This window comes from Atta cephalotes (assembly GCF_000143395.1).
Source record: "Atta cephalotes unplaced genomic scaffold scaffold00025, whole genome shotgun sequence".
In the NCBI taxonomy this organism is placed as follows: Eukaryota; Metazoa; Arthropoda; class Insecta; order Hymenoptera; family Formicidae; genus Atta; species Atta cephalotes.
Window position 1 is genome coordinate 1042871 of NW_012130089.1, and position 9764 is coordinate 1052634.

Below are 9764 nucleotides of genomic sequence, written 5' to 3' on the forward strand. Positions count from 1 at the left end.
GGAGGGGGAGGGAGACCGTATTTCGTTCGTTACACGGTAACGATCGATCAACGTGACCGCACGACCGCACCGCACCGAGCGAGCGAACCGCGGCGAGAGAGCACCGGCACCGACGGCTCTGAGGGACGGCCCATCCTGGAGCAGCAAAAGGACGCAGTCAAAGATCAGTTACCAAGGCCCTTCCTCTCTGACACTCCCCCTCTTTCAAACTTCTCGAATTTTCCAATTATTTTCACGAAATATCGTTATCTCGTCTTTCACGAAAATTACAAATACCGATCTCGTGAATGCGATATTGTACTTGATAAGATACCGTCGTGTACGAACGAGAAATTCGTATTAAACCCAAGCTTACTGAGCAAATGAAAGACTGTGATTGGTGTCTTGAAAAGCTGCGAAAATCAGTTATATCGGTAATGTAATATTTCATTTTAAATTCTCACATTAACATCAACAAGATTTCTCGAGCATTTGAAATTACTGTCAGAATACATAAATGTTATTTATTTTGCTGTATTTAAATATCGTGGAATATATTGAAAATTTAAATACGTTTAATTTTTTTTATAAACAGAATTGCCATAAATTCCTCAGCCTAAAATTTCATTATTTTTCGCTGATTTTAGAGAAATTCAGAAATTTCACAATTTTCCCTGACTTTAATAATTTTTTTTTTTTTGAAGTTTGGTATTTTCATCCTAATTTGAAAACCAAATATTTTGTTGAGAATAATTTAATATAGCAACGTAAATCAATATTGCTGACACTGCATTTAATTATTAAGTTCGTAATATTCCAAAATTGCGTTTAGGAATTAGGAATAAAACTTCTTTAAGAATTTGAATTTTCCCCAAAATTTTACAAAATTCCTTGATTTTTTTCTGATTTTCCTGTTTTCTGGTTTTGCGGCAATCTTGGTGAAGCTACGGTCATTAAAATATATACGTTAAGATATAATGTAACGGCGCGTTCATTTCGTAAATAACAATCTATAATAGTTCTCGGAAAAACGTCGTTCGCCGCAGCTCCTCGGGCGAAAAGCGCATTTATTTAATCGCCTCGGGCATATATTTCAAAAAGTCATTAGCACTCGCGCGTTTCGCAGAAAGGGCCGTCGGATTTAACCGCGTCCGTAATTTCCCTCGTGCCAGGCCGGCCCTCGTCCGTGAAAAATGTGCGCCACGGCGGATCCCGAAAGAGGATCGACGGGGCATTTTAGCGGACACAAAGGCTGGGAATTTCGCGATCGGCAACATCGTATGGAGGAATAAACGTATAGGGAGACGGAGGAAAGCCTAGGAAAAAATCGACACTCCTCTCCGACCGCGCCATGCAATTCTTATTGATCGAGCACATAGCGTTTATTTCCGATTGTTATTTCAAATGCTCGGTGCAGAAAAAACGCTTCAAAACACAGTCCGAAAAAAGTTTAAAAAAAATCGAAAAATATCACAACAAACTTTTTTCAAGTAAAATAGAAACTTCCAAAAAATATTGTTATTGAAAGATATCTTACAACAAAAATGATGACCATTTACGAATTATTTGTCTGCTAGCCTTTTATCGCATTTAGTGCTATTTCAAAAAAGTATTTCAGAATGGTTCTTTTCATTCGCTTAATCTTTGCTCTTCAATTAGTATATCTTTCTTCTTTAAAGAATTTTTCGAGCCAAAAATGTTATGCTATGCTAGCAAAACGTTAGATGAATTTCTACCGATACCGAAATTTTTTCCATTTTTCGATACGTTCATGGCTTTTGGTCTTGATTATAGGCGACATTGCATTCCGTCGTCAATTTTTGCCGATCGTCCAGATCGGCGCCTTTACCTTTACCTTTACGCGCGCATCGAAGCTGCACGGAAGAAAAAATTTGCCTCGGCGGCGGCGCGGAATTTCCGGAGGAACGGGCTCGGTTTTATCTATCGCACGAATTATTGACGGGATGTGAGGGAAGCAGGCAGCGGGGTATATATAGGGTGTCCTACCATAGTCGTTCGAGCGCTCGCAGATGATGGAAGGAGTTACTTCGTAATTACACCTACACATGTAATGTAGTATTTAAAACTAACGAAGCGTGATGTATGATCGTCGTTAATACTTCTGAAAGGAACGCGGTATTTTAATGATGTAATGTTAATCGGCATTTATTAACCGCTCAAATATCGCCTTTAATCGGCATCTTCATTAAAGCAACATTGATTTTTTCATTAGATGAAGAGTCCATTTATTAAAGAATCAAGGTCGAAAAATATAGAGGAGCGACATGGAATTTAACAATCGTTGCAATTTACGGAGTTTCCATCTCCTTTTTCAAGATTATAATGTTCTTTTTTTTCTAGAAGATTCATCTCTGGACGATTCGTCCTGCTATGCGGAAAAGTCGATCATTTTCCAAGAACATATTCACCGTCTAGATGTTTCACCGAGCAATTTCCGGAACCGATCGTTTCGACCGCACTATTTTTCGATATTGTCGATATTTGAGGAAGTCCAGGAACGATTTTTTTACGCGGCCGCAACTGGCCGATAGCCGCCAGAGTTATTACGACCCTCGTCCCTTCGGGACACAGCTTGGTTGCATACAGGGTGTCCGAGAGAGTCATCGCCTTTACCGCAAAATATTTTTGCCGCTCCATCCGATAATTGCCGAAGATTACATAACGGAATATCCAATTTTTCCGATTTTATCTAATACGCGTCAGTTTTACAGCTTAATATTTCTATCAAAAATTTTTATGAGAATATTATTAAGAATTTTATATTCTCAACATCACTTTTAATTCATTACGGTCTGGTTTGTATTTTTCTAGCTATGATTAATCATTAAACTAATGATTTTGTAGTGAAGAACTTTCAAATTATCATTACAAAACTATTAGTTTAATGATTAATCACAGCTAGAAAAATATAATTTTTACATTAGTATTAGGTTAAGTGAGGTTAAGTCCAAACTGCAAGGTGACCAGATAATGAAAAACCGGACCTATGATTTTTTTTTATTTTAATAGTAGTAGTTTGCATTTTCATATTTTAAAGAGAGAGATCGAATAATGAAGGTCTAAAGGATTATTTTTGAACGCGCATACATAATTCCCAAGTCCCCCTTTAGAGACCATTACTCGTCACGGCTCGGGGCACGACTGCCGCTGGGGTTAAACTTCAACGCAGCCGATAGATATTTATACACCGATGCGGGATATGGCAGAGGATGGGGGAATTATCGTGTCTCGTTGAAACCCTCGCTAGTCGCTCGTCATTGTTATGTAACGCCGGTCACGACATTAGGTAATTAAGAAGCGTCGCGAGCGAACGCACAGAAACATCATTGCAGTCGTCGTTGTGGTCTTTGGAAAGGCTTCCGGACGACGTCGCCGGACTTCACGGATTGGGGATGAAAAACGGATACGTCACGACGCGAAGAGCCGGTTCGAAGACCTCGATGCTAAAAGCGCTAATCAGTCGCTGAAAATTGCAACATAAATTCCAATAAGGGCCATTTCTCGACTAACTCCGATTTACTTAATCAACACCATTTTATTAAGTAATACGAAAATATAAATAAAACTAAATTATTTATTAATTATAAATCAAATTATTTAATAGAATTATATATTTAATGTATCGAAAAAAGATTAAAAACAACAAACTGTATATTGGAAATGTTTTAATTCTGCCGATTCAATTAATCATCGATTAAAGTTAATCGGATTTGGACTTAACAGAGGCTTGTTAAGGGGATGCTGATGGCGATCGTCTATTTTACGGATCAAATGTGATTAATTTTCAGATCCTTCAATCTTTTAATTGTCTTAATCTTTAATATACAGATTTAAAAATTCTTTTCTATAATTAAAATGTTGACAAAAACAATGCGCAGATAACAATTTTACTCGAAAGACAAGATTGAAAAGAAGATTGAAAAATTATGACACGTGTCAACATGGATATAAAAGTTTAGACTTTGCACGAGATAAGCTTTATGAAAAAACAAAACTATGCTTGTAGAAATAAGCTAGGGGCTTTAGTTTAGAGATAGAAGAATCTACAAATATCATTTGTATGTTACGAGTGAAATCGGTGTGAAGAATAAAACCAGTAAAACAGAGCAGTAATTGTGTCAAGCAGTAGGTATCAGATCTTGCAAGAAATGGCACTACAACGGTGTTAGATAAGGACAAAAAGTGAGACGTAAGTGAGAGAATGATAATATAAGGAACTAAATTGAAGAGAGATATCATTATCGATATTTTTAATGAGGAATTAAAAATCTATTATCGCAACCAAGTTCGGTCGCCGTTCTAGTATCCCCCTTAATAGTTTTGAAGCAACCTTGAGATGTTTAAAAGCTTTTATAAAGTTCGAGATTAGATACCCCGCTATTTCTCGAGTTTTTATAGACTTACAATTAGAGCGTTAAACGTAATCTAATTCTTATCTGTACGAAAATGACATGGTCTCATGAGACGATCACATTCAGCGATAAATTAGTGTGAAAAAGACACGAGTCTGTCTTTTCATGTTCTTGATACTCATTTTTAACACCAAAACAAATCACGCGATCAAAATTGACGAATATCAAGCGTCAATTTTGATCACATGACCTATTTTGCCACTAAAAATGAACGTCGAGCGTCAACATGAAAAGGCACCTTTAATCAGTGTCTAACATTTCGTTTAAAAAATCAGCGATAAACTTGAGATCCTTAAATAAGAGATTGAACACCACAAGTTTGGTTCGCAATATTTTTCAGAACCCGCTTAAGGTAGAACGAGATAGACGCATGATCTATCTTGTTCTAACTTAAGTGGGTCCTGAAAAATATGGCGGACCAAACGTATGGTGTCCAATCTCTTACTGGAGGATCTCTAGGCACATAGGGAAGGGCCAGTGAAGGGACAGGGGGAAGAAGAAGAGGAAGATGAATTAGGCACGTTAGGTACCGCGGATTGTGCGGTTTCGAAACTCGCAAACGTAAGTCGTGCCCGCGGCTGCCTCCCCCCACTGCCCCTACCGTATTTTGCGATACACCGCCATATTTTACGACACTGAGGCAGTTCTTTTTCTCTTCCGTTTCTCTTTTCCTTCTCTTTCTTTTTCTCTCGTGGGCAGTAACGCAATGTTAGACGCGTACACATAAAATCCAATCGCTCGATCCGCTATAGCCACGAAAGGAAGAAAGAGGGACCTCACGAAGTCGGGGGACGAACGTGCGCCATTGTTGTCGGAGGGGGCCGTCTCACCGTCGAATGTCAGGATGAGTTGGGAGACCAGGGGAAGACGTTCATGGGGCCCCGAGATATAATCGCCCCCAGTTTTCCATGCCTCTCCCCCCCTCCTCATGTCGACCTGTATCGAAATTATCTTTCCACTTAAGTCGCCGTTCTAAGCGAAAGGGTAGAGAAGAATAAAAGCAAAGTAGCAAAAGGGCAGATAAGAAGAAATAGCTCAGAAATAACAGTTCACTGTCTTGTCGGCTTCCAGGATGTCCATTGAGCGAACCGTACAAGGTTATGATTAAATCTCTGAGTATAATCGGGATGAAGTCTGTTATAATTATTTATTTCTAACAAAAATGTTTTTTGTCTACTTTCAAAAGATTTTATCATAAGAAAATATTGATAAAAGCTCTTTTTTTTTATATTTTTCTTCTTTTATTATCTTAACTAAAGATATCTGCACTTAAAGTTTCAGCAATTCTCATAAATTTTTCAAAAAAAAAGAAAGGAAGGGAAATTTATTATCCATTCGTAGGTAAATTTTGGTAACGAAGTAAAAATAAAATCAATTAGCATTAACTGTTATGTCGATATTAAAAGTAAATAAAAAAAAAGAGCATAAAAGAAAAAGAATAACAGAAATATGTCAGTACATCGTTAAGAGTGCGAGAGTTGAGGTAGATAGAAAAGCTGGGTCGCTGCCGAGTTGTATAGTCTCCGAGGCAAAATACCTCTTTTGTGTTCAAAGCGCACAAAAGCGGTGTGCCAAAAAAGCTGTGCCGTCTTATTGTCGAACAAGTAACATTCACTCTCCTTTTCTAGAATGCCATGAAGCGAGAGAAATGGTCTTCTTACGTATTCGCAAACGTCCGCCCTATGTCTTTCTCTCTCTTTCTCTTCCTCTTCCTATCTAACACATGTCTATGCCGCATTTTGCTCACACACTGTTATTCAAGCACACAGACATACACGTGTCTCGGCATACATGTTAACACACCCAACTTACGCACATAGGGAGATGCATAGAGGGTGTCCTATTTTAAGGACGATCCCGCGAATATCATCGAAATTACGTTGTTAAGATCGAACGGTACTATTTCAGACAACAGTTGAAGTAGATCCTCGGAAGGGGAATCGCCTATATAATGGTCTCTTCATGTGGAGGGAACATATCTCGAATCGCCGCTGCGCTGTCATTTTTCTCTCTTTTTCTTTTTTTGTCGAATAGAAACGACCTACCGTTCGTGACCAAACGGGACACCCTGTATGCGCGCACACACCTCCACGGCGGCATGGCACGCACGGGCTCTTTGTCCGAACAGCGCGGCGTCCCGAGATCGTTACACGCCGCGCGCGATACCGCCGTAGTTCTCTTTTATCGTCGGTATTACTTCTCTCTCGCATTTAGATATTGTATACTGGTACGGCCCGTATATCCGTTCGTTTGCTTCCATAGGCCCTGGCCGCGCATTTATTATTATTACCCCGAACGGCCAGCTCGCCGCATAGAAAGACGAGAGAAAAGGAAAGAGCGAGAGAGAGAAAGAGAGAGAGAGAGAGAGAGGGCGGGGGAGAAGAGAAGGAAGATACCACTATATCGCGGGACGTTAAACGGTCCCCCTCACGCCATGTATCCAACATCCGAGGAATCCTCGCTCGTGAGAGCTCTATTTTGCATGGAGGGATCGGAAGCCCACTTCCCATTGCTCGCCGCGTTGCACAGGAAAATGTGCAGAGTGTACGATTTTGCATACGAACGTGTTATAATTTCTCTCTGTTTGTGTTCCGTTTTATAAATCGAGCTCACTTGTCAAACAGTCTTATGCATCGTCTACAATACACGGAGTAAGAGTAAGAAATTGACTAATCACAGTCGATTATTCTTCTCGCATTCGATGTGATTGGTCAATTTCTTACTTTACTTCTTATTCCGTATATCGTAGATGACGTATTGTGGCTAAAGTACTTACGCCTATAATATATTTATGTAAGAAGTAAATCGCGATCGCGAAATAAAGATATTGAAGGAGAAATCATGAAAGAGTGATAGAAAAGTTACTTGGCGCGACAGGAACTAGAAAATCTACGTAGGAATCAGAATTCGCTCTTTTCGATTGAAAGATGATAACGCCGTGTAATCGGGACACCCTGTAGACTGTGCGAAAGACCCACCGTACTTGGGCGTTAACCGATGTCAGTGGAACCGGCCCGGCCCCAAATACCCAACGTAGGAAAAACTAACGCGTTTCCCTCCATCCTGATGCCCCCAGCTTGTGAAAATAATCCACGGTGTTCTGCCCGCCCCACTAAACGCGTGTCAGATAAAAACCAAGGATTCTCACATGGAGCGATTGAACTTTACAGCGCTATTCGGAAGATAAATGAGCAATTGCAGTGATATGTATAGCTTGAAATTGGTATTGAAGCTCTGATAATTTCAGATTAATTAAATATTTTGCAAAATAATCAGCTTCTTTGTAGGAGTTTTCCATAGAAAAACCTATCTTGATACGTAATAGGATATTTATTTTTCTAAGGGCGTCACATGAGATTTTTATTTAAATGTAAACGATTACGTATATTTATCCCTTAAAATGAATAATATTAACAACGTATTATACATTATTGATTGCTTTCCGATTTATTAATATTTTGGAGAACGTTATGGATGTGGACTTAATTTCAATTTTTTGAAAAAAGTAATTAGAAATCAAACAAATATTACAACAAATGGATTAAGCACGTTAAATAGTTTGTTATGACAATACTTTTACAAAAAATTAAAATTTTAATTAATATAACATTTTTTATTTTGGATTTTCTATGAAATTAATTAATTGCACATTTAGAGGTTCGTAAAGAATTGTTTTTAAAAAGAAAAGAAAATACGTTAAAGAATATCCACATTAAAATTTATTTTAGAACAGTTTACATCTTTTTTGCTGTTGAAGTATAAAAACACCACCAGGTGATTATTTCCGGGTTAATAGATGCAAATATCGTTGATACATTAGATGTATAAACATAAACTGAAAAAATTTCAGTGTATTTTATTGCAATGCCAATTTTTAGTTTTATGAAAGTTCTCGCAGAACCTGAAACTTTCTATTACCCGAGCAGCGTTTCCGTCAATAGTTCAAAACGCCTGATCGATCGTCGCTTTTCTGTTCGCTACCGCTCAACGCAAGAGACAAGAGAAAAAGACAAAAAGAGGGTTGAATAAGCCCGAGAACACTATCGAATACTATCGAGAATACTGCCGAAAACGCGAATTCTCTTTCGTTTCGTATCAATCGAATCGTCAAATTTTCCGAAACCGTCGTGCTTCCTACCGGACGATCATTATTGCTCCTTCCTTCTCATTTCTTGAAAGTGGACTTCGATTTGATCCTTTCGCTTCCCGTACCCTTCATCTGCCAGCAGCCTGCTCGCTATGAACATGGCCGAGCGATAGTTGCGCGCCGCGCGCACATACAGATTCAACACACACATACACACATACATACATTTTATAGTTCACTATTGTTAACTCGGCCTTAAAAAGAAGTGACGTAAACTGCCTCAAATTATTAACATATATGTATATGTATAGTGTGTACATACAGAGTGGCCCGGAAAAGGAGGGCGGGGTCGGGTCAAAGGAGGTAACGTTTCTCAAGCACCGGGCGTGATGGTTGCGGATTTTACATCACGATTGAAATATCCGGAAAATTCGCCAAATTGTCAGATATTCAAAGAATTGAGAAAACATCGCGGAGATCATGAATATAAGAATACAAGGTGTTTCGCTCTCGAAATGTGCAGTCGATGACCAATCAGAAAATTAACTTAAAATGTTACAAACCAAGCATTCAGCGAACTCGACAATTGAATGAACGCTCACTGTTATTGGTGTTATTTTTCTAGATTCATTCAATCAGACGTTTAGATCTAGAAGAATTTAGAATACATCACACGCGCCCAAAATAGAGTATAGTCGCTATTAGAAATTTGCCCACCAATAAGAAATTCACCCCAAAATTATATCCGACCGCTATTATGCGCAATGGAACACCTTATATTCCTACATCGTGGAGAAAAGATTGCGACAACGGATGCGATCACGTTCTTTCAAACGTGACGCGCTTTTAAAAGAGGAGAGAATCGATTCTCGTATTCGCTCGAGAATCGGTTCCTGCTGCGTCATCAATCCGCCGTCCGTGGCCGGGCCACCCTGTACATGTATAAGCTAGCGCCCTTACTACTGACTGAGCGAGAAAGCCTATATCGTGTAATGTACGTTAAAATACTTGCAGTATGCTATCGTCTAAGAGCGAGAATGAGAGTATGCGTCCACATGTCCGCACGTTCAGACGGGGACATGCTTTTGCGAGAATGGTCGACCGTTCGACTCGGGACACCGTGACGACCGCCCACGAATTAACGTCGGGATTCGTTAACGTTGAAAGTAAGACATACGTTTGAAAAGGGTCGCAGTGCGGGATTTTACAGATTTTCAGACAAAGCGTGAAGACGTAATGTAAAATGAAGTGATAATTACACGACG